The sequence below is a fragment of the Anomaloglossus baeobatrachus genome, chromosome 6 (assembly GCF_048569485.1).
Source record: "Anomaloglossus baeobatrachus isolate aAnoBae1 chromosome 6, aAnoBae1.hap1, whole genome shotgun sequence".
Lineage (NCBI taxonomy): Eukaryota > Metazoa > Chordata > Amphibia > Anura > Aromobatidae > Anomaloglossus > Anomaloglossus baeobatrachus.
This window is the reverse complement of record NC_134358.1, coordinates 12,810,184-12,832,787: the sequence shown is the minus strand read 5'-3', so window position 1 is coordinate 12,832,787 and position 22,604 is coordinate 12,810,184. Positions and strand designations below refer to the sequence as shown.

The window sequence follows — 22,604 nt, the reverse complement described above, 5'->3', positions numbered from 1 at the left end:
ACCCCATAAGTCAGACAGCCGGGGTCCCCCCATACGTCAGACAGCCGGGGTCCCCCCATACGTCAGACAGCCGGGGTCCCCCCATACATCAGACAGCCGGGGTCACCCCATACATCAGACAGCCGGGGTCCCCCCATATATCAGACATCCGAGGTCACCCCATACATCCTGTGCCCAGTCCAGGGCCGGAGCTTCACCCTCCAGGTGGTGGCACGTCACTTCTGGTACAGGTTAGTTCGGCTCCAGGTTCCCTCGGTGTGAGGACCTCCCGGCTGAGGTGCGTCCGTACGACTCCTCACTACTGCTGCTCCCCGCAGCTCCCCGCAGGAGGACACGTGTCCAGGCCATCTTCTCCTCTGCGACCCTCAGGTCGGGCTACACTTCACCTCTAATCTCGTACAGATGGCGTTCTGCCCTGGCTTACATTCCTATCGGAGCACGGTCTCCCTTCTTCGCACACAACACTCCTCGCCATGCAGGTCTGATGACATTAGGACCATAGGTCCTTCACTCTTCACTGCTCTCCCCTATCTGCCTAACAATCAGGAGGTCTATGTCCATGTGTCTCCCTCCGATAGTTATTCCTGTTCTGCCGGCCATAAACCCACCAATAAACCCGACATTATACACCCATCAGATCCTCCAGGTGTGGACACAGGGTCCAGCTCATCAGTCAGGACCACGGCGATATCCGGGAGCATCGGACAATCTGTCGCGGGCGGAGGAGGGGACGCTGCGCTCCTCCACTGCTCGGGTCCGGCTGCCGCTGCTGCTGCGGCCTGCTGCTGCTCGGTGGCTCGAGCGATGGGCCGGATCCCGGGGACTCGAGCGGCGCTCCTCGCCTGTGAGTGAAAGGGGTTTGGTTTTTGGGATAGTTTATTGTCCGTGACGCCACCCACGGTTGTGGTGGTTGTAGGGACACCACCGCTGCTCTGTATGGGAATCCCGGGAGCGGTGATAGGGAGCAGCTAGTTGTTGATTGACCCCTCCGTGGGTAGGGGGTTTGGTGGTCCCGGGGCCCGGTGATGGGGTTGGGATGGTGGACAGGCGGGTTCTGGGGCCTGTGGAGGTGCAGGGACGCAGGGGTAGCGCTGTGCCGCCCGGCACAGAGGTACTCACTCAGCCCAAGAATGATGACACAGTTCACTATAAACAAACGGCTGGTTGGACGGGTCCCTCGGACGGCTACGGTGCTGATATCCCCTGCAGTTAGCGGTGACGGCCTCTTCCCTGCACCTAAGTACGGTTCTTTGGTAGCGATGGATTCCCACCGGTAACCCGCTCCCCAGCTTGGATATGGGCCGGAGGAGCCCCACTCTTGCCCGCAGGCGCTGGCCCTGGGAAACTGGTGCCTTGGCGGTGGCGGTGTCTCCCCTCTACGGTCGGACTGTTGCCTTCAATCGGGACTTTGTTGCTGGGAGACCCGAAGGTCCCCTTCACTGACGGATTTGGCAAATTCACGGCGACTCCTAGCCTTGCCGGGATCCGAAAGGCCCCTGCCCTGGTGCTGACTGTTCTTTGTATACCGCTCCGGTACCGCCGGGCCACCACCCGTCCACGGTCCTTTCGGCAACCTCCGAGCAGTCTCTCCTGCCGACGGTCACCGCCGTCTGTCAACCTTGCTGTCTCAGTCCGGGGCACACACCCGGACTAACTTCAGGCTTCTTGCTGTCACTTCTCTCTTTCTCAAACGGTTGCGGCTGACGCTCTCTCCCACCCAAGTAACCTGGCCCTGATGCTGCCCCTAGAAAACAGGCAGCACCCCTTGACCCCAGTCCTGAACCAAGTTACCCGAGCGGGATCTGTCCTTCCCCTCCAGAGGGTAGCCACCGGTCCCGGTGGTGGCTGGGCCCCAGCCTGCTCTACTGCGGGCCCTCCCTCCAATCTGCCTCTCCGAAGGCGGTAACGGTGCTGCAACGGAAAACATTTTTTATTTACAAGCCACTTAACGTCTGTGGTTGCCCTGCAAGTTCACGGGCTTGTCCATGAGCAGTTCCTCATGCAAACAACTTTGAACGGTCCCCACGGGGACAACGGTGCCGGCAACGGCCGGTTTTCCAAATCACAGCTTCAGATCAGGTGACTTTCAAGGTAATCATCACTTTTTCATCTTTTGCAAAACTTTTAACTTTCAAACAGACACACTGGTGGTCCCAACGGGGACTGGACAACGGGGTTCCGCTGCCCTACTCAGAGTCCTCGACTTCACCTGCGGGAGGGGGTGCAGCGCTCACACGGGACTCCTGGCTGTCCCTCAATTTTGCATCTAGGGCGAACCACCCCCTCTCTCCACAGTGCCGGGTGTACTGAACCAAGTCCCCCGGCATCAGGTTCCGACCAGGGTGCTCCTCTGGCAGGTGAGCATTCACATCCCGCCGGGTTATAAACACTTCGGCCTCCAGGCCCGGTTCATATATGAATCCATAGCCCCGGCGGACATCAAACTGCCTCACCTGCCCCTCGTACAACGGGCCCCGGACACAGAAAGTGGCTTGTCTCAGGCTCTCCTTCTCTCTGATTGCACGGGCCACCAGCTCTGCCTTCTTTCTTTCCCTCTCCTCGATCTCCAGGCCCAACGGTACCGGCTCCCTGTCCCAGTACGGCGCTGCTGCGAGCTCCGGCGCACGGGTCGGGCCCCGCGGGACATTTTGGACGCTGCCCACTGTTAGGGATCTGGGCGGCAGGTCCCGCGGCATCTTGGCCTTGGACGCCGCCTTGCAGCGGCAACCCGGCGCCACCTCAGCCGAGGTGTGGGGGATGGGCACAGGGGCTTTCCGCTGCTGGGCCTTCGGCACGGAGCGGGCTATCGGCTCTGGCTCGGGGGACTTCTCGGGGGACGCCTCCGGTTCGGGCTTCGGGACTTTCCAAGGCAGCACCTCTGGGCAGCTACCGGCTCCGGCTGCAGGTCGGCCCGCTGGGGCGGGCATGCTGGGTTTCGCTACCGATTGCGGTGGCAGCGGGCCTAGTGGCGGGGTCACGGCTTCCGAGACGGGTGGCGAGGGAGGTAACAGGGCGAGAGGGTTTAGACCGGGTCCCGCAGCCGCAATGACCGGCCCTTCAAGGGCATCGGGGCGTGGGTCACTCACCCTCCCTTCCTCAGCTTCCTCCTCGCGTCTCCGCACGGTCGCTATGACATCCGCCATGTCGGTCTCCCACTCCTCCATGAGGAGCTGCATCTTGACCTGCAGCCTCTGGTAGAGCTGCGCAGTCCGAATCTCCACCCACGCCGCGGTCCCTGGCGCGGGGGCTACGGTGCTTCTGGACGGCATCCACATGTTGCTGGCGGTCCCTCCCAGGAACAAGATGGTGGCAGGGTCCTGGCGTCCCTGCTTTTATAGCTGCGTTCACATGCAGCCAGCCGCCATTTCGTCCCCCTTAGCTTCTTTCCGGCCCCTCCTCTATCGGGGCGGGGCTTCGGCCTTTGCGCCTCTGCTACTCGAGAAGACGCTCGAGCGGGAACTCTTCGCGCCAAAGATGGCGGCTTCTGAAATTTTCCGGCCGGACACCTCCGGCAGTCACAAGGTGCACCTCTACCCAATAGCAGAGCGGTAAGATCCTGTTCGTGACGCCAAGTTGTCGCGGGCGGAGGAGGGGACGCTGCGCTCTCCCACTGCTTGGGTCCGGCTGCCGCTGCTGCTGCGGCCTGGTGCTGCTCGGTGGCTCGAGCGATGGGCCGGATCCCGGGGACTCGAGCGGCGCTCCTCGCCCGTGAGTGAAAGGGGTTTGGTTTTTGGGATAGTTTATTGTCCGTGACGCCACCCACGGTTGTGGTGGTTGTAGGGACACAACCGCTGCTCTGTATGGGAATCCCGGGAGCGGTGATAGGGAGCAGCTAGGTGTTGATTGACCCCTCCGTGGGTAGGGGGTTTGGTGGTCCCGGGGCCCAGTGATGGGGTTGGGATGGTGGACAGGCGGGTTCTGGGGCCTATGGAGGTGCAGGGATGCAGGGGTAGCGCTGTGCCGCACGGCACGGAGGTACTCACTCAGCCCAAGAATGATGACACAGTTCACTGTAAACAAACGGCTGGTTGGACGGGTCCCTCGGACGGCTACGGTGCTGATGTTCCCTGCAGTTAGCGGTGACGGTCACTTCCCTGCACCTAAGTACGGTTCTTTGGTAGTGATGGATTCCCACCGGTAACCCGCTCCCCAGCTTGGATATGGGCCGGAGGAGCCCCTCTCTTGCCCGCAGGCGCTGGCCCTGGGAAACTGGTGCCTTGGCGGTGGCGGTGTCTCCCCTCTACGGTCGGACTGTTGCCTTCAATCGGGACTTTGTTGCTGGGAGACAGTCGTCCCCTTCACTGACGGATTTGGCAAATTATGGCGAGTCCTAGCCTTGCCGGGATCCGAAAGGCCCCTGCCACTGGTGCTGACTGTTCTTTGTATACCGCTCCGGTACCGCCAGGTCACCACCCGTCCACGGTCTTTTCGGCAACCTCCGAGCAGTCTCTCCTGCAGACGGTCACCGCCGTCTGCCAACCTTGCTGTCTCAGTCCGGGGCACACACCTGGACCAACTTCAGGCTTCTTGCTGTCACTTCTCTCTTTCTCTCACTACAACTCCACTGTTTACTCCTCACACTTTCAACTCTCAAGCCCATCTGCCTGGTTCTCCCGCCTCCAGGGCTGTGAACTCCTCGGTGGGCGGAGCCAACCGCCTGGCCCACCCCCCTGGTGTGGACATCAGCCCCTGGAGGAAGGCAACAAGGATTTCTGGTCTGACCTTGGTGTTCCTGCAGGGAATGTGGAGTGTGTGGTGTTATGACCTGTGACCCCTGGCTTGCCCAGGGCGTCACAAATCCTCAGCAGAAAGCCGGGTATATAAAGCTGCTCCACCTGAGGACAGCGCAGGCCCAGAGTATGACTGGGAAGAACCACAGGTCCCAGCAACACCAATAGCCCTAGCCCTGAACAGATACACTGACCACCGCGTCTCCTCCACCATCAGCAGCAGGAACACATGGAGATGTGACATTAGGCAGGTGAGGAATAAACGCGGCACAAGCTTCAGACACCGAAGGGTTAATAGCTTATTGTTTTCAATAATCAGATACAAAATGAGAGAAGAGACATGTAAATGCCCTCAGTGTCCGGTGACCGCCCGTCTCCTCCATCGTCAGTGTCCGGTGACCGCCCGTCTCCTCCATCCTCAGTATTCAGTGACCGCCCGTCCCCTCCATCCTCAGTGTCCAGTGACCACCCGTCCCCTCCATCCTCAGTGTCCAGTGACCACCCGTCTCCTACATCTTCAGTATTCAGTGACCGCCCGTTTCCTCCATCCTCCATATTCAGTGACCGCCTGTTTCCTCCGTCCTCAGTATTCAGTGACCGACCATTTCCTCCGTCCTCAGTGTCCGGTGACCGCCTGTCTCCTCCATCCTCAGTATTCAGTGACCGCCCGTCTCCTCCATCCTCAGTATTCAGTGACAGCCCGCCTCCTCCATCCTCAGTATTCAGTGACAGCCCGCCTCCTCCATCCTCAGTATTCAGTGACCTCCCGCCTCCTCCATCCTCAGTATTCAGTGACCGCCTGTCTCCTCTGTCCTCAGTATTCAGTGACCGCCTGTCCCCTCCGTCCTCATTATTCAGTGACCGCCCATCTCCTCCATCCTCAGTATTCAGTGATCGCTCGTCTCCTCCATCCTCAGTATTCAGTGACCGCCCGCCTCCTCCATCCTCAGTATTCAGTGACCGCCTGTCTCCTCCGTCCTTAGTATTCAGTAACCGCCCGTCCCCTCCGTCCTCAGTATTCAGTGACTGCCCGTCCCCTCCGTCCTCATTATTCAGTGACCGCCCGTCTCCTCTATCCTCAGTATTCAGTGACAGCCCGCCTCCTCCATCCTCAGTATTCAGTGACCGCCCGCCTCCTCCATCCTCAGTATTCAGTGACCGCCTGTCCCCTCCGTCCTCATTATTCAGTGACCGCCCATCTCCTCCATCCTCAGTATTCAGTGATCGCTCGTCTCCTCCATCCTCAGTATTCAGTGACCGCCCGCCTCCTCCATCCTCAGTATTCAGTGACCGCCTGTCTCCTCTGTCCTCAGTATTCAGTGACCGCCCGTCCCCTCCGTCCTCAGTATTCAGTGACTGCCCGTCCCCTCCGTCCTCATTATTCAGTGACCGCCCGTCTCCTCCGTCCTCAGTATTCGGTGACCGCCCGTCCCCTCCGTCCTCAGTGTCCGGTGACCGCCCGTTTCCTCCATCCTCCATATTCAGTGACCGCCCGTTTCCTCAGTATTCAGTGACCGCCCGTTTCCTCCGTCCTCAGTATTCAGTGACCGCCCATTTCCTCCGTCCTCAGTGTCCGGTGACCGCCTGTCTCCTCCATCCTCAGTATTCAGTGACCGACCCTCTCCTCCATCCTCAGTATTCAGTGACCGCCTGTCTCCTCCGTCCTTAGTATTCAGTAACCGCCCGTCCCCTCCGTCCTCAGTATTCAGTGACTGCCCGTCCCCTCCGTCCTCATTATTCAGTGACCGCCCGTCCCCTCCATCCTCAGTGTCCAGTGACCACCCGTCCCCTCCATCCTCAGTGTCCAGTGACCACCCGTCTCCTACATCTTCAGTATTCAGTGACCGCCCGTTTCCTCCATCCTCCATATTCAGTGACCGCCTGTTTCCTCCGTCCTCAGTATTCAGTGACCGACCATTTCCTCCGTCCTCAGTGTCCGGTGACCGCCTGTCTCCTCCATCCTCAGTATTCAGTGACCGCCCGTCTCCTCCATCCTCAGTATTCAGTGACAGCCCGCCTCCTCCATCCTCAGTATTCAGTGACAGCCCGCCTCCTCCATCCTCAGTATTCAGTGACCTCCCGCCTCCTCCATCCTCAGTATTCAGTGACCGCCTGTCTCCTCTGTCCTCAGTATTCAGTGACCGCCTGTCCCCTCCGTCCTCATTATTCAGTGACCGCCCATCTCCTCCATCCTCAGTATTCAGTGATCGCTCGTCTCCTCCATCCTCAGTATTCAGTGACCGCCCGCCTCCTCCATCCTCAGTATTCAGTGACCGCCTGTCTCCTCCGTCCTTAGTATTCAGTAACCGCCCGTCCCCTCCGTCCTCAGTATTCAGTGACTGCCCGTCCCCTCCGTCCTCATTATTCAGTGACCGCCCGTCTCCTCTATCCTCAGTATTCAGTGACAGCCCGCCTCCTCCATCCTCAGTATTCAGTGACCGCCCGCCTCCTCCATCCTCAGTATTCAGTGACTGCCCGTCCCCTCCGTCCTCATTATTCAGTGACCGCCCGTCTCCTCCGTCCTCAGTATTCGGTGACCGCCCGTCCCCTCCGTCCTCAGTGTCCGGTGACCGCCCGTTTCCTCCATCCTCCATATTCAGTGACCGCCCGTTTCCTCAGTATTCAGTGACCGCCCGTTTCCTCCGTCCTCAGTATTCAGTGACCGCCCATTTCCTCCGTCCTCAGTGTCCGGTGACCGCCTGTCTCCTCCATCCTCAGTATTCAGTGACCGACCCTCTCCTCCATCCTCAGTATTCAGTGACAGCCCGCCTCCTCCATCCTCAGTATTCAGTGACCGCCCGCCTCCTCCATCCTCAGTATTCAGTGACCGCCTGTCTCCTCTGTCCTCAGTATTCAGTGACCGCCTGTCCCCTCCGTCCTCATTATTCAGTGACCGCCCATCTCCTCCTTCCTCAGTATTCAGTGATCGCTCATCTCCTCCATCCTCAGTATTCAGTGACCGCCCACCTCCTCCATCCTCAGTATTCAGTGACCGCCTGTCTCCTCTGTCCTCAGTATTCAGTGACCGCCCGTCCCCTCCGTCCTCAGTATTCAGTGACTGCCCGTCCCCTCCGTCCTCATTATTCAGTGACCGCCCGTCTCCTCCGTCCTCAGTATTCGGTGACCGCCCGTCACCCCTCCGTCCTCAGTATTCGGTGACCGCCTGTCCCCTCCGTCCTCAGTATTCAGTGACCGCCCGTCTCCTCCGTCCTCAGTATTCAGTGACCGCCCGTCTCCTCCGTCCTCAGTATTCAGTGACCACCCGTCTCCTACATCCTCAGTATTCAGTGACCACCCGTCTCCTCCATCCTCAGTATTCAGTGACCGCCCGTCTCCTCCATCCTCAGTGTCCGGTGACCGCCCGTTTCCTCCATCCTCCATATTCAGTGACCGCCCATTTCCTCCGTCCTCAGTATTCAGTGACCGCCCGTTTCCTCCGTCCTCAGTATTCAGTGACCGCCCATTTCCTCCGTCCTCAGTGTCCGGTGACCGCCTGTCTCTCCATCCTCAGTATTCAGTGACCGACCCTCTCCTCCATCCTCAGTATTCAGTGACCGCCTGTCTCCTCCATCCTCAGTATTCAGTGACCGACCCTCTCCTCTATCCTCAGTATTCAGTGACAGCCCGCCTCCTCCATCCTCAGTATTCAGTGACCGCCCGCCTCCTCCATCCTCAGTATTCAGTGACCGCCTGTCTCCTCTGTCCTCAGTATTCAGTGACCGCCTGTCCCCTCCGTCCTCATTATTCAGTGACCGCCCATCTCCTCCATCCTCAGTATTCAGTGATCGCTCGTCTCCTCCATCCTCAGTATTCAGTGACCGCCCGCCGCCTCCATCCTCAGTATTCAGTGACCGCCTGTCTCCTCTGTCCTCAGTATTCAGTGACCGCCCGTCCCCTCCGTCCTCAGTATTCGGTGACCGCCAGTCTCCTACATCCTCAGTATTCAGTGACCGCCCGCCTCCTCCATCCTCAGTATTCAGTGACCGCCTGTCTCCTCTGTCCTCAGTATTCGGTGACCGCCCGTCCCCTCCGTCCTCAGTATTCAGTGACCGCCCGTCTCCTCCGTCCTCAGTATTCAGTGACCACCTGTCCCCTCCATCCTCAGTATTCGGTGACCGCCAGTCTCCTACATCCTCAGTATTCGGTGACCACCCGCCTCCTCCATCCTCAGTATTCAGTGACCGCCTGTCTCCTCTGTCCTCAGTATTCAGTGACCGCCCATCTCCTCCATCCTCAGTATTCAGTGATCGCTCGTCTCCTCCATCCTCAGTATTCATTGACCGCCCGCCTCCTCCATCCTCAGTATTCAGTGACCGCCTGTCTCCTCTGTCCTCAGTATCCAGTGACCGCCCGTCCCCTCCGTCCTCAGTATTCAGTGACTGCCCGTCCCCTCCGTCCTCATTATTCAGTGACCGCCCGTCTCCTCCGTCCTCAGTATTCGGTGACCGCCCGTCCCCTACGTCCTCAGTATTCGGTGACCGCCTGTCCCCTCCGTCCTCATTATTCAGTGACCGCCCGTCTCCTCCGTCCTCAGTATTCAGTGACCGCCTGTCTCCTCTGTCCTCAGTATTCAGTGACCGCCTGTCCCCTCCGTCCTCATTATTCAGTGACCGCCCATCTCCTCCATCCTCAGTATTCAGTGATCGCTCGTCTCCTCCATCCTCAGTATTCAGTGACCGCCCGCCTCCTCCATCCTCAGTATTCAGTGACCGCCTGTCTCCTCTGTCCTCAGTATTCAGTGACCGCCCGTCCCCTCCGTCCTCAGTATTCAGTGACTGCCCGTCCCCTCCGTCCTCATTATTCAGTGACCGCCCGTCTCCTCCGTCCTCAGTATTCGGTGACCGCCCGTCACCCCTCCGTCCTCAGTATTCGGTGACCGCCTGTCCCCTCCGTCCTCAGTATTCAGTGACCGCCCGTCTCCTCCGTCCTCAGTATTCAGTGACCGCCCGTCTCCTCCGTCCTCAGTATTCAGTGACCACCCGTCTCCTACATCCTCAGTATTCAGTGACCGCCCGTCTCCTCCATCCTCAGTGTCCGGTGACCGCCCGTTTCCTCCATCCTCCATATTCAGTGACCGCCCATTTCCTCCGTCCTCAGTATTCAGTGACCGCCCGTTTCCTCCGTCCTCAGTATTCAGTGACCGCCCATTTCCTCCGTCCTCAGTGTCCGGTGACCGCCTGTCTCTCCATCCTCAGTATTCAGTGACCGACCCTCTCCTCCATCCTCAGTATTCAGTGACCGCCTGTCTCCTCCATCCTCAGTATTCAGTGACCGACCCTCTCCTCTATCCTCAGTATTCAGTGACAGCCCGCCTCCTCCATCCTCAGTATTCAGTGACCGCCCGCCTCCTCCATCCTCAGTATTCAGTGACCGCCTGTCTCCTCTGTCCTCAGTATTCAGTGACCGCCTGTCCCCTCCGTCCTCATTATTCAGTGACCGCCCATCTCCTCCATCCTCAGTATTCAGTGATCGCTCGTCTCCTCCATCCTCAGTATTCAGTGACCGCCCGCCGCCTCCATCCTCAGTATTCAGTGACCGCCTGTCTCCTCTGTCCTCAGTATTCAGTGACCGCCCGTCCCCTCCGTCCTCAGTATTCGGTGACCGCCAGTCTCCTACATCCTCAGTATTCAGTGACCGCCCGCCTCCTCCATCCTCAGTATTCAGTGACCGCCTGTCTCCTCTGTCCTCAGTATTCGGTGACCGCCCGTCCCCTCCGTCCTCAGTATTCAGTGACCGCCCGTCTCCTCCGTCCTCAGTATTCAGTGACCACCTGTCCCCTCCATCCTCAGTATTCGGTGACCGCCAGTCTCCTACATCCTCAGTATTCGGTGACCACCCGCCTCCTCCATCCTCAGTATTCAGTGACCGCCTGTCTCCTCTGTCCTCAGTATTCAGTGACCGCCCATCTCCTCCATCCTCAGTATTCAGTGATCGCTCGTCTCCTCCATCCTCAGTATTCATTGACCGCCCGCCTCCTCCATCCTCAGTATTCAGTGACCGCCTGTCTCCTCTGTCCTCAGTATCCAGTGACCGCCCGTCCCCTCCGTCCTCAGTATTCAGTGACTGCCCGTCCCCTCCGTCCTCATTATTCAGTGACCGCCCGTCTCCTCCGTCCTCAGTATTCGGTGACCGCCCGTCCCCTCCGTCCTCAGTATTCGGTGACCGCCTGTCCCCTCCGTCCTCATTATTCAGTGACCGCCCGTCTCCTCCGTCCTCAGTATTCAGTGACCGCCTGTCTCCTCTGTCCTCAGTATTCAGTGACCGCCTGTCCCCTCCGTCCTCATTATTCAGTGACCGCCCATCTCCTCCATCCTCAGTATTCAGTGATCGCTCGTCTCCTCCATCCTCAGTATTCAGTGACCGCCCGCCTCCTCCATCCTCAGTATTCAGTGACCGCCTGTCTCCTCCGTCCTTAGTATTCAGTAACCGCCCGTCCCCTCCGTCCTCAGTATTCAGTGACTGCCCGTCCCCTCCGTCCTCATTATTCAGTGACCGCCCGTCTCCTCCATCCTCAGTGTCCGGTGACCGCCCGTTTCCTCCATCCTCCATATTCAGTGACCGCCCGTTTCCTCCATCCTCAGTATTCAGTGACCGCCCGTTTCCTCCGTCCTCAGTATTCAGTGACCGCCCATTTCCTCCGTCCTCAGTGTCCGGTGACCGCCTGTCTCCTCCATCCTCAGTATTCAGTGACCAACCCTCTCCTCCATCCTCAGTATTCAGTGACCGACCCTCTCCTCCATCCTCAGTATTCAGTGACAGCCCGCCTCCTCCATCCTCAGTATTCAGTGACTGCCCGCCTCCTCCATCCTCAGTATTCAGTGACCGCCTGTCTCCTCTGTCCTCAGTATTCAGTGACCGCCTGTCCCTTCCGTCCTTAGTATTCAGTGACCGCCCGTCTCCTCCTTCCTCAGTATTCAGTGATCGCTCGTCTCCTCCATCCTCAGTATTCAGTGACCGCCCGCCTCCTCCATCCTCAGTATTCAGTGACCGCCTGTCTCCTCTGTCCTCAGTATTCAGTGACCGCCCGTCCCCTCCGTCCTCAGTATTCAGTGACTGCCCGTCCCCTCCGTCCTCATTATTCAGTGACCGCCCGTCTCCTCCGTCCTCAGTATTCGGTGACCGCCCGTCCCCTCCGTCCTCAGTATTCGGTGACCGCCTGTCCCCTCCGTCCTCATTATTCAGTGACCGCCCGTCTCCTCCGTCCTCAGTATTCAGTGACCGCCCGTCTCCTCCGTCCTCAGTATTCAGTGACCACCCGTCTCCTACATCCTCAGTATTCAGTGACCACCCGTCTCCTCCATCCTCAGTATTCAGTGACCGCCCGTCTCCTCCATCCTCAGTGTCCGGTGACCGCCCGTTTCCTCCATCCTCCATATTCAGTGACCGCCCATTTCCTCCGTCCTCAGTATTCAGTGACCGCCCGTTTCCTCCGTCCTCAGTATTCAGTGACCGCCCGTCCCCTCCGTCCTCAGTATTCGGTGACCGCCAGTCTCCTACATCCTCAGTATTCAGTGACCGCCCGCCTCCTCCATCCTCAGTATTCAGTGACCGCCTGTCTCCTCTGTCCTCAGTATTCAGTGACCGCCCGCCTCCTCCATCCTCAGTATTCAGTGACCGCCTGTCTCCTCTGTCCTCAATATTCGGTGACCGCCTGTCTCCTCCATCCTCAGTATTCAGTGACCGCCCGCCGCCTCCATCCTCAGTATTCAGTGACCGCCTGTCTCCTCTGTCCTCAGTATTCAGTGACCGCCCGTCCCCTCCGTCCTCAGTATTCGGTGACCGCCAGTCTCCTACATCCTCAGTATTCAGTGACCGCCCACCTCCTCCATCCTCAGTATTCAGTGACCGCCTGTCTCCTCTGTCCTCAGTATTCGGTGACCGCCCGTCCCCTCCGTCCTCAGTATTCAGTGACCGCCCGTCTCCTCCGTCCTCAGTATTCAGTGACCACCTGTCCCCTCCATCCTCAGTATTCGGTGACCGCCAGTCTCCTACATCCTCAGTATTCGGTGACCACCCGCCTCCTCCATCCTCAGTATTCAGTGACCGCCTGTCTCCTCTGTCCTCAGTATTCAGTGACCGCCCATCTCCTCCATCCTCAGTATTCAGTGATCGCTCGTCTCCTCCATCCTCAGTATTCATTGACCGCCCGCCTCCTCCATCCTCAGTATTCAGTGACCGCCTGTCTCCTCTGTCCTCAGTATCCAGTGACCGCCCGTCCCCTCCGTCCTCAGTATTCAGTGACTGCCCGTCCCCTCCGTCCTCATTATTCAGTGACCGCCCGTCTCCTCCGTCCTCAGTATTCGGTGACCGCCCGTCCCCTCCGTCCTCAGTATTCGGTGACCGCCTGTCCCCTCCGTCCTCATTATTCAGTGACCGCCCGTCTCCTCCGTCCTCAGTATTCAGTGACCGCCTGTCTCCTCTGTCCTCAGTATTCAGTGACCGCCTGTCCCCTCCGTCCTCATTATTCAGTGACCGCCCATCTCCTCCATCCTCAGTATTCAGTGATCGCTCGTCTCCTCCATCCTCAGTATTCAGTGACCGCCCGCCTCCTCCATCCTCAGTATTCAGTGACCGCCTGTCTCCTCCGTCCTTAGTATTCAGTAACCGCCCGTCCCCTCCGTCCTCAGTATTCAGTGACTGCCCGTCCCCTCCGTCCTCATTATTCAGTGACCGCCCGTCTCCTCCATCCTCAGTGTCCGGTGACCGCCCGTTTCCTCCATCCTCCATATTCAGTGACCGCCCGTTTCCTCCATCCTCAGTATTCAGTGACCGCCCGTTTCCTCCGTCCTCAGTATTCAGTGACCGCCCATTTCCTCCGTCCTCAGTGTCCGGTGACCGCCTGTCTCCTCCATCCTCAGTATTCAGTGACCAACCCTCTCCTCCATCCTCAGTATTCAGTGACCGACCCTCTCCTCCATCCTCAGTATTCAGTGACAGCCCGCCTCCTCCATCCTCAGTATTCAGTGACTGCCCGCCTCCTCCATCCTCAGTATTCAGTGACCGCCTGTCTCCTCTGTCCTCAGTATTCAGTGACCGCCTGTCCCTTCCGTCCTTAGTATTCAGTGACCGCCCGTCTCCTCCTTCCTCAGTATTCAGTGATCGCTCGTCTCCTCCATCCTCAGTATTCAGTGACCGCCCGCCTCCTCCATCCTCAGTATTCAGTGACCGCCTGTCTCCTCTGTCCTCAGTATTCAGTGACCGCCCGTCCCCTCCGTCCTCAGTATTCAGTGACTGCCCGTCCCCTCCGTCCTCATTATTCAGTGACCGCCCGTCTCCTCCGTCCTCAGTATTCGGTGACCGCCCGTCCCCTCCGTCCTCAGTATTCGGTGACCGCCTGTCCCCTCCGTCCTCATTATTCAGTGACCGCCCGTCTCCTCCGTCCTCAGTATTCAGTGACCGCCCGTCTCCTCCGTCCTCAGTATTCAGTGACCACCCGTCTCCTACATCCTCAGTATTCAGTGACCACCCGTCTCCTCCATCCTCAGTATTCAGTGACCGCCCGTCTCCTCCATCCTCAGTGTCCGGTGACCGCCCGTTTCCTCCATCCTCCATATTCAGTGACCGCCCATTTCCTCCGTCCTCAGTATTCAGTGACCGCCCGTTTCCTCCGTCCTCAGTATTCAGTGACCGCCCATTTCCTCCGTCCTCAGTGTCCGGTGACCGCCTGTCTCCTCCATCCTCAGTATTCAGTGACCGACCCTCTCCTCCATCCTCAGTATTCAGTGACCGCCTGTCTCCTCCATCCTCAGTATTCAGTGACCGACCCTCTCCTCTATCCTCAGTATTCAGTGACAGCCCGCCTCCTCCATCCTCAGTATTCAGTGACCGCCCGCCTCCTCCATCCTCAGTATTCAGTGACCGCCTGTCTCCTCTGTCCTCAGTATTCAGTGACCGCCTGTCCCCTCCGTCCTCATTATTCAGTGACCACCCATCTCCTCCATCCTCAGTATTCAGTGATCGCTCGTCTCCTCCATCCTCAGTATTCAGTGACCGCCCGCCTCCTACATCCTCAGTATTCAGTGACCGCCTGTCTCCTCTGTCCTCAGTATTCAGTGACCGCCCGTCCCCTCCGTCCTCAGTATTCAGTGACTGCCCGTCCCCTCCGTCCTCATTATTCAGTGACCGCCCGTCTCCTCCGTCCTCAGTATTCGGTGACCGCCCGTCCCCTCCGTCCTCAGTATTCGGTGACCGCCTGTCCCCTCCGTCCTCATTATTCAGTGACCGCCCGTCTCCTCCGTCCTCAGTATTCAGTGACCACCTGTCCCCTCCATCCTCAGTATTCGGTGACCGCCAGTCTCCTACATCCTCAGTATTCGGTGACCGCCCGCCTCCTCCATCCTCAGTATTCAGTGACCGCCTGTCTCCTCTGTCCTCAGTATTCAGTGACCGCCCATCTCCTCCATCCTCAGTATTCAGTGATCGCTCGTCTCCTCCATCCTCAGTATTCAGTGACCGCCCGCCTCCTCCATCCTCAGTATTCAGTGACCGCCTGTCTCCTCTGTCCTCAGTATCCAGTGACCGCCCGTCCCCTCCGTCCTCAGTATTCAGTGACTGCCCGTCCCCTCCGTCCTCATTATTCAGTGACCGCCCGTCTCCTCCGTCCTCAGTATTCGGTGACCGCCCGTCCCCTCCGTCCTCAGTATTTGGTGACCGCCTGTCCCCTCCGTCCTCATTATTCAGTGACCGCCCGTCTCCTCCGTCCTCAGTATTCAGTGACCACCTGTCCCCTCCATCCTCAGTATTCGGTGACCGCCAGTCTCCTACATCCTCAGTATTCAGTGACCGCCCGTCTCCTCCATCCTCAGTGTCCGGTGACCGCCCGTTTCCTCCATCCTCCATATTCAGTGACCGCCCATTTCCTCCGTCCTCAGTATTCAGTGACCGCCCGTTTCCTCCGTCCTCAGTATTCAGTGACCGCCCATTTCCTCCGTCCTCAGTATTCAGTGACCGCCTGTCTCCTCTGTCCTCAGTATTCAGTGACCGCCCGTCTCCTCTGTCCTCAGTATTCAGTGACCGCCCGTCTCCTCTGTCCTTAGTATTCAGTGACCGCCCGTCTCCTCCATCCTCAGTATTCATTGACCACCTGTCCCCTCCATCCTCAGTATTCAGTGACTGCCCGTCCCCTCCATCCTCAGTATTCAGTGACCGCCCGTCTCCTCCATCCTCAGTATTCAGTGACCACCTGTCCCCTCCATCCTCATTATTCAGTGACCGCCCGTCCCCTCCGTCCTCATTATTCAGTGACCGCCCGTCCCCTCCATCCTCAGTATTCAGTGACCGCCCGTCTCCTCCATCCTCAGTATTCAGTGACCGCCCGTCCCCTCCATCCTCAGTATTCAGTGACCGCCCGTCTCCTCTGTCCTCAGTATTCAGTGACCGCCCGTCTCCTCCATCCTCAGTATTCAGTGACCACCTGTCCCCTCCATCCTCAGTATTCAGTGACCGCCCGTCCCCTCCATCCTCAGTATTCGGTGACCGCCCGTCCCCTCCATCCTCAGTATTCGGTGACCGCCCGTCCCCTCCATCCTCAGTATTCAGTGACCGCCCGTCTCCTCTGTCCTCAGTATTCAGTGACCGCCCGTCTCCTCCATCCTCAGTATTCAGTGACCGCCCGTCCCCTCCATCCTCAGTATTCAGTGACCGCCCGTCTCCTCTGTCCTCAGTATTCAGTGACCGCCCGTCCCCTCCGTCCTCAGTATTCAGTGACCGCCCGTCCCCTCCATCCTCAGTATTCGGTGACCGCCCGTCCCCTCCGTCCTCAGTATTCAGTGACCGCCCGTCCCCTCCATCCTCAGTATTCGGTGACCGCCCGTCCCCTCCGTCCTCAGTATATATACTGTATATTTATTCCACACCTGCCTAAGACTTCTGCACAGGGCTGTATACCGGATTGTACATGATGATGGGCACTGTGCCCCTGGTCTTGTTGGTGCTGGGGTTCCCGCATGGCAGGGGGTAGATGGACACTGAGGGTCCGTCACCCTCCCCTCCCCCACCTCTTTAGGTCCTATTTGCACAGTAAGGAGCCGGGTTTAACCCCTGTGATGCCAGTACAGTCCCTGGTTGTCAAGGAGACTCTGAGGGGTTTAAGAAGTATGAGGTCCGGGGAGGAGGGGGATAGATGGGAATAACATCTCCGCAGATCACAGCCCCCCACCCTTGTGCCTGTATGATGGGAGCAAAGGAAGCAGCCTGTGAAATTAACCCCCCGCACCCAGCGCCCCTCCGCTGCTGCCCTCTCTCCTGCCCCTGTATAATTGGCGATGGCGCGAGTCCCCCTCTTTGTCTCACCACCGCTGCTGCCGGTGCCGCACATCACCGTACGGCCAGATATCTCACCGGATATCCCCGGCTCGGCGTGATGTGTATATTATCGTACGAGTTTCCACAATTTATCATTGTCGGCAGGAGACACTAGTGCACCCAGTGGTGGGACGCCCATTAGATTGTCAGCTCCTGGGGTCAGCGCTCCGCACCATCCTGTGTAGGGACGTCCATTAGATTGTCAGCTCCTGGGGTCAGCGCTCCGCACCATCCTGCATAGGGACGCCCATTAGATTGTCAGCTCCTGGGGTCAGCGCTCTGCACCATCCTGCGTAGGGACGTCCATTAGATTGTCAGCTCCTGGGGTCAGCGCTCCGCACCATCCTGCATAGGGACGCCCATTAGATTGTCAGCTCCTGGGGTCAGCGCTCCGCACCATCCTGTGTAGGGACGTCCATTAGATTGTCAGGTCCTGGGGTCAGCGCTCCGCACCATCCTGCATAGGGACGCCCATTAGATTGTCAGCTCCTGGGGTCAGCGCTCCGCACCATCCTGCGTAGGGACTCCCATTAGATTGTCAGCTCCTGGGGTCAGTGCTCTGCACCATCCTGCGTAGGGACGCCCATTAGATTGTCAGCTCCTGGGGTCAGCGCTCTGCACCATCCTGCATAGGGACGCCCATTAGATTGTCAGCTCCTGAGGTCAGCGCTCCGCACCATCCTGCGTAGGGACGCCCATTAGATTGTCAGCTCCTGGGGTCAGCGCTCCGCACCATCCTGCATAGGGACGCCCATTAGATTGTCAGCTCCTGGGGTCAGCGCTCCGCACCATCCTGCATAGGGACGCCCATTAGATTGTCAGCTCCTGGGGTCAGCGCTCCGCACCATCCTGCGTAGGGACGCCCATTAGATTGTCAGCTCCTGGGGTCAGCGCTCTGCACCATCCTGCGTAGGGACGCCCATTAGATTGTCAGCTCCTGGGGTCAGCGCTCCGCACCATCCTGCATAGGGACGCCCATTAGATTGTCAGCTCCTGGGGTCAGCGCTCCGCACCATCCTGCGTAGGGACGCCCATTAGATTGTCAGCTCCTGGGGTCAGCGCTCTGCACCATCCTGCGTAGGGACGCCCATTAGATTGTCAGCTCCTGGGTTCAGCTCTCTGCACCATCCTGCGTAGGGACTCCCATTAGATTGTCAGCTCCTGGGATCAGCGCTCTGCACCATCCTGCGTAGGGACGCCCATTAGATTGTCAGCTCCTGGGTTCAGCTCTCTGCACCATCCTGCGTAGGGACTCCCATTAGATTGTCAGCTCCTGGGGTCAGCGGTCTGCACCATCCTGTGTAGGGACTCCCATTAGATTGTCAGCTCCTGGGGTCAGCGCTCTGCACCATCCTGCGTAGGGACGCCCATTAGATTGTCAGCTCCTGGGGTCAGCGCTCCGCACCATCCTGCGTAGGGACTCCCATTAGATTGTCAGCTCCTGGGGTCAGCGCTCCGCACCATCCGGTGTAGGGACGTCCATTAGATTGTCAGCTCCTGGGGTCAGCGCTCTGCACCATCCTGCGTAGGGACGCCCATTAGATTGTCAGCTCCTGGGGTCAGCGCTCCGCACCATCCTGCGTAGGGACTCCCATTAGATTGTCAGCTCCTGGGATCAGCGCTCCGCACCATCCTTTGTAGGGACGTCCATTAGATTGTCAGCTCCTGGGGTCAGCGCTCCGCACCATCCTGTGTAGGGACGTCCATTAGATTGTCAGCTCCTGGGGTCAGCGCTCCGCACCATCCTGTGTAGGGACTCCCATTAGATTGTCAGCTCCTGGGGTCAGCGCTCCGCACCATCCTGCGTAGGGACGCCCATTAGATTGTCAGCTCCTGGGGTCAGCGCTCCGCACCATCCTGCGTAGGGACGCCCATTAGATTGTCAGCTCCTGGGGTCAGCGCTCCGCACCATCCTGCTTAGGGACGCCCATTAGATTGTCAGCTCCTGAGGTCAGCGCTCCGCACCATCCTGCGTAGGGACTCCCATTAGATTGTCAGCTCCTGGGGTCAGCGCTCTGCACCATCCTGTGTAGGGACGACCATTAGATTGTCAGTTCCTGGGGTCAGCTCTCTGCACCATCCTGCGTAGGGACTCCCATTAGATTGTCAGCTCCTGGGGTCAGCTCCTGGGGTCAGCGCTCCGCACCATCCGATGTAGGGACGTCCATTAGATTGTCAGCTCCTGGGGTCAGTGCCCTGCACCATCCTGCGTAGGGACTCCCATTAGATTGTCAGCTCCCGGGGTCAGCGCTCCGCACCATCCTGCATAGGAACGCCCATTAGATTGTCAGCTCCCGGGGTCAGCGCTCCGCACCATCCTGTGTAGGGACGCCCATTAGATTATCAGCTCCTGGGGTCAGCGCTCCGCACCATCCTGTGTAGGGACGCCCATTAGATTATCAGCTCCTGGGGTCAGCGCTCCGCACCATCCTGTGTAGTGACGTCCATTAGATTATCAGCTCCTGGGGTCAGCGCTCCGCACCATCCTGTGTAGTGACGTCCATTAGATTGTCAGCTCCTAAGGTCAACGTTCCGCACCATCCTGTGTAGGGACGCCCATTAGATTATCAGCTCCTGAGGTCAACGTTCCGCACCATCCTGTGTAGTGACGTCCATTAGATTGTCAGCTCCTGGGGTCAGCGCTCCGCACCATCCTGTGTAGTGACGTCCATTAGATTGTCAGCTCCTGGGGTCAGCGCTCCGCACCATCCTGCGTAGGGATGCCCATTAGATTATCAGCTTCTGGGGTCAGCGCTCCGCACCATCTTGTGTAGGGACGCCCATTAGATTGTCAGCTCCTGGGGTCAGCGCTCCGCACCATCTTGTGTAGGGACTCCCATTAGATTATCAGCTTCTGGGGTCAGCGCTCCGCACCATCGTGTGTAGGGACGTCCATTAGATTGTCAGCTCCTGGGGTCAGCGCTCCGCACCATCCTGCGTAGGGACGCCCATTAGATTGTCAGCTCCTGGGGTCAATCCGTTTTTCGGACCTTTCTTCGTGGGGGACAATGGGGTTCTGCGATAATAGCGGTTGATACAATGTAACGTTTCTCCGTCACATGACACAGTCGCCGTTTTCACGTGTTTTACCGCAGGAGCAGACTCTCTGCAGCGACGTGCACCGGACAAATCGCCGTGATCCGATCACGGACGCAGAGAGCCGATTCGTCCATTGTGTCGTGGTGACGGACAAATCATGGATGGAAAGGAGCGCGCCAAGTGCCGCCACGTCCTGTGACCGCAGACGCCGCAGACCTTGCTCTGCGATGGACAGATGACTGAGCGATTAACCCCCACCATGGTCATGACCTGGCCGTATCTATATAAGTATGTGCCCCCCCTCCCTGGCCTGAAGAGCTTACAGCTTGTGGCGGTGTCCTCACACATCCCCTCCTCCTCCCGCTGCCATCACTCCAGCAGAGCAGAATAAAGGGCTGCAGAACAATGCGGAGCCCGCGCGTTTCACACACATAAACTTTGTCTGGGAAGTGAGGAGCGGATCGAGCTGCGGCTCCCGGACTGTACCCCGCGAGCATGCTGCAGGAATGGGGCGCTGCCCCCCTCACGGCGGGCATTGTGCTGGCGCCTTTTGGGTCTCGTCTTTCGGGATGATGGTGGTCCGGCCGGAGCTTCGGAGAGGAGCAGGTGCATTGTTCGGAGGTTGGAGACGCTAGACGGCAGCTTCACCATTGAGGAGGAGACCTGCGCCCCGGAGACCTGCTCCCCGGAGACATGCACCCCTAAACCTGCAGGTGAGTGGTACTGTGTGCATGCTGCAATGTCTAGATAATGGGCAGCCGCTCATCACCCCTGTGTGCCCTATGTTCTGATAACAAAGGGGCCAGGCGCCACGTGTACCCCCAGACTGTGTGCTACGCCTCCAGCAGCTCTGCCAGGACTGGCGGCACACAAGCATGGCGTGCCATGGTCCATGCCTCTGCACACTGGAGGCGCCGCTGCACCCGACACACCTCCACCGCTGGCGGGCGCCATGTGCACCTGATGGACACACAATATGGTGCCCGGCTGCCCGGAGATGTGGCCAGCCACTGACAGGTGACCAGTAATCAATAGCTGCATCCACCAGAGCCGTCAGCGTAGAGACCCCCGCCGGGTGCACATGTGCCGTGTCACCGTCATTGGAGGCAGCACTCAGTGCCATCAGGAGACAATACCGGAGAAAGTGGAGGTCACAGGGGTCAATGCGGGGTCCGAGTGACCTCTCACCTTATATACAGACGGACTCACAGCGCTCAGGTCACCACCACAAGTGGCAGGTGGACAGGAAATGGTACTGTGCTGTGCCCATACATACAGACGGAGGGGTACTGTGCTGTGCCCATACATACAGACAGAGGGGTGCTGTGCTGTGCCCATACATACAGACGGAGGGGTGCTGTGCTGTGCCCATACATACAGACAGAGGGGTGCTGTGCTGTGCCCATACATACAGACGGAGGGGTGCTGTGCTGTGCCCATACATACAGACGAAGGGGTACTGGGCTGTGCCCATACACACAGACGGAGAGGTGCTGTGCTGTGCCCATACATACAGACAGAGGGGTGCTGTGCTGTGCCCATACATACAGACGGAGGGGTGCTGTGCTGTGCCCATACATACAGACAGAGGGGTGCTGTGCTGTGCCCATACATACAGACGGAGGGGTACTGTGCTGTGCCCATACATACAGACAGAGGGGTGCTGTGCTGTGCCCATACATACAGACAGAGGGGTGCTGTGCTGTGCCCATACATACAGACGGAGGGGTACTGTGCTGTGCCCATACATACAGACAGAGGGGTGCTGTGCTGTGCCCATACATACAGACGGAGGGGTGCTGTGCTGTGCCCATACATACAGACAGAGGGGTGCTGTGCTGTGCCCATACATACAGACAGAGGGGTGCTGTGCTGTGCCCATACATACAGACAGAGGGGTACTGTGCTGTGCCCATACATACAGATGGAGGGGTACTGTGCTGTGCCCATACATACAGACAGAGAGGTACTGTGCTGTGCCCATACATACAGATGGAGGGGTACTGTGCTGTGCCCATACATACAGACAGAGAGGTACTGTGCTGTGCCCATACATACAGACAGAGAGGTACTGTGCTGTGCCCATACATACAGACGGAGGGGTGCTGTGCCCATACATACAGACGGAGGGGTACTGTGCTGTGCCCATACATACAGATGGAGGGGTACTGTGCTGTGCCCATACATACAGACGGAGGGGTACTGTGCTGTGCCCATACATACAGACGGAGGGGTGCTGTGCTGTGCCCATACATACAGACGGAGGGGTGCTGTGCTGTGCCCATACATACAGACGGAGGGGTACTGTGCTGTGCCCATACATACAGACGGAGGGGTGCTGTGCTGTGCCCATACATACAGACGGAGGGGTACTGTGCTGTGTCCATACATACAGACAGAGGGGTGCTGTGCTGTGCCCATACATACAGACGGAGCGGTACTGTGCTGTGCCCATACATACAGACGGAGGGGTACTGTGCTGTGCCCATACATACAGACGGAGCGGTACTGTGCTGTGCCCATACATACAGA

General features: G+C 58.6%; 1 protein-coding gene across 3 annotated transcripts in view; it reads left to right on the top strand.

The window, feature by feature from the left end:
- LOC142316948 (microtubule-actin cross-linking factor 1, isoforms 6/7-like) overlaps positions 1–22,604 on the top strand; it is a 204,694-nt gene that overhangs the window by 37,362 nt on the left and 144,728 nt on the right. Inside the window, exon 1 of one of the 3 annotated variants that reach the window (XM_075352765.1) lies at positions 20,161–20,785. The exons of the other annotated variants lie outside the window; for them this stretch is intronic. The gene's annotated coding sequence lies outside the window, so the exon portion shown is untranslated. Of the gene's footprint in view, positions 1–20,160; positions 20,786–22,604 lie in introns of those variants that run through there. 3 annotated transcript variants of the gene reach the window in all.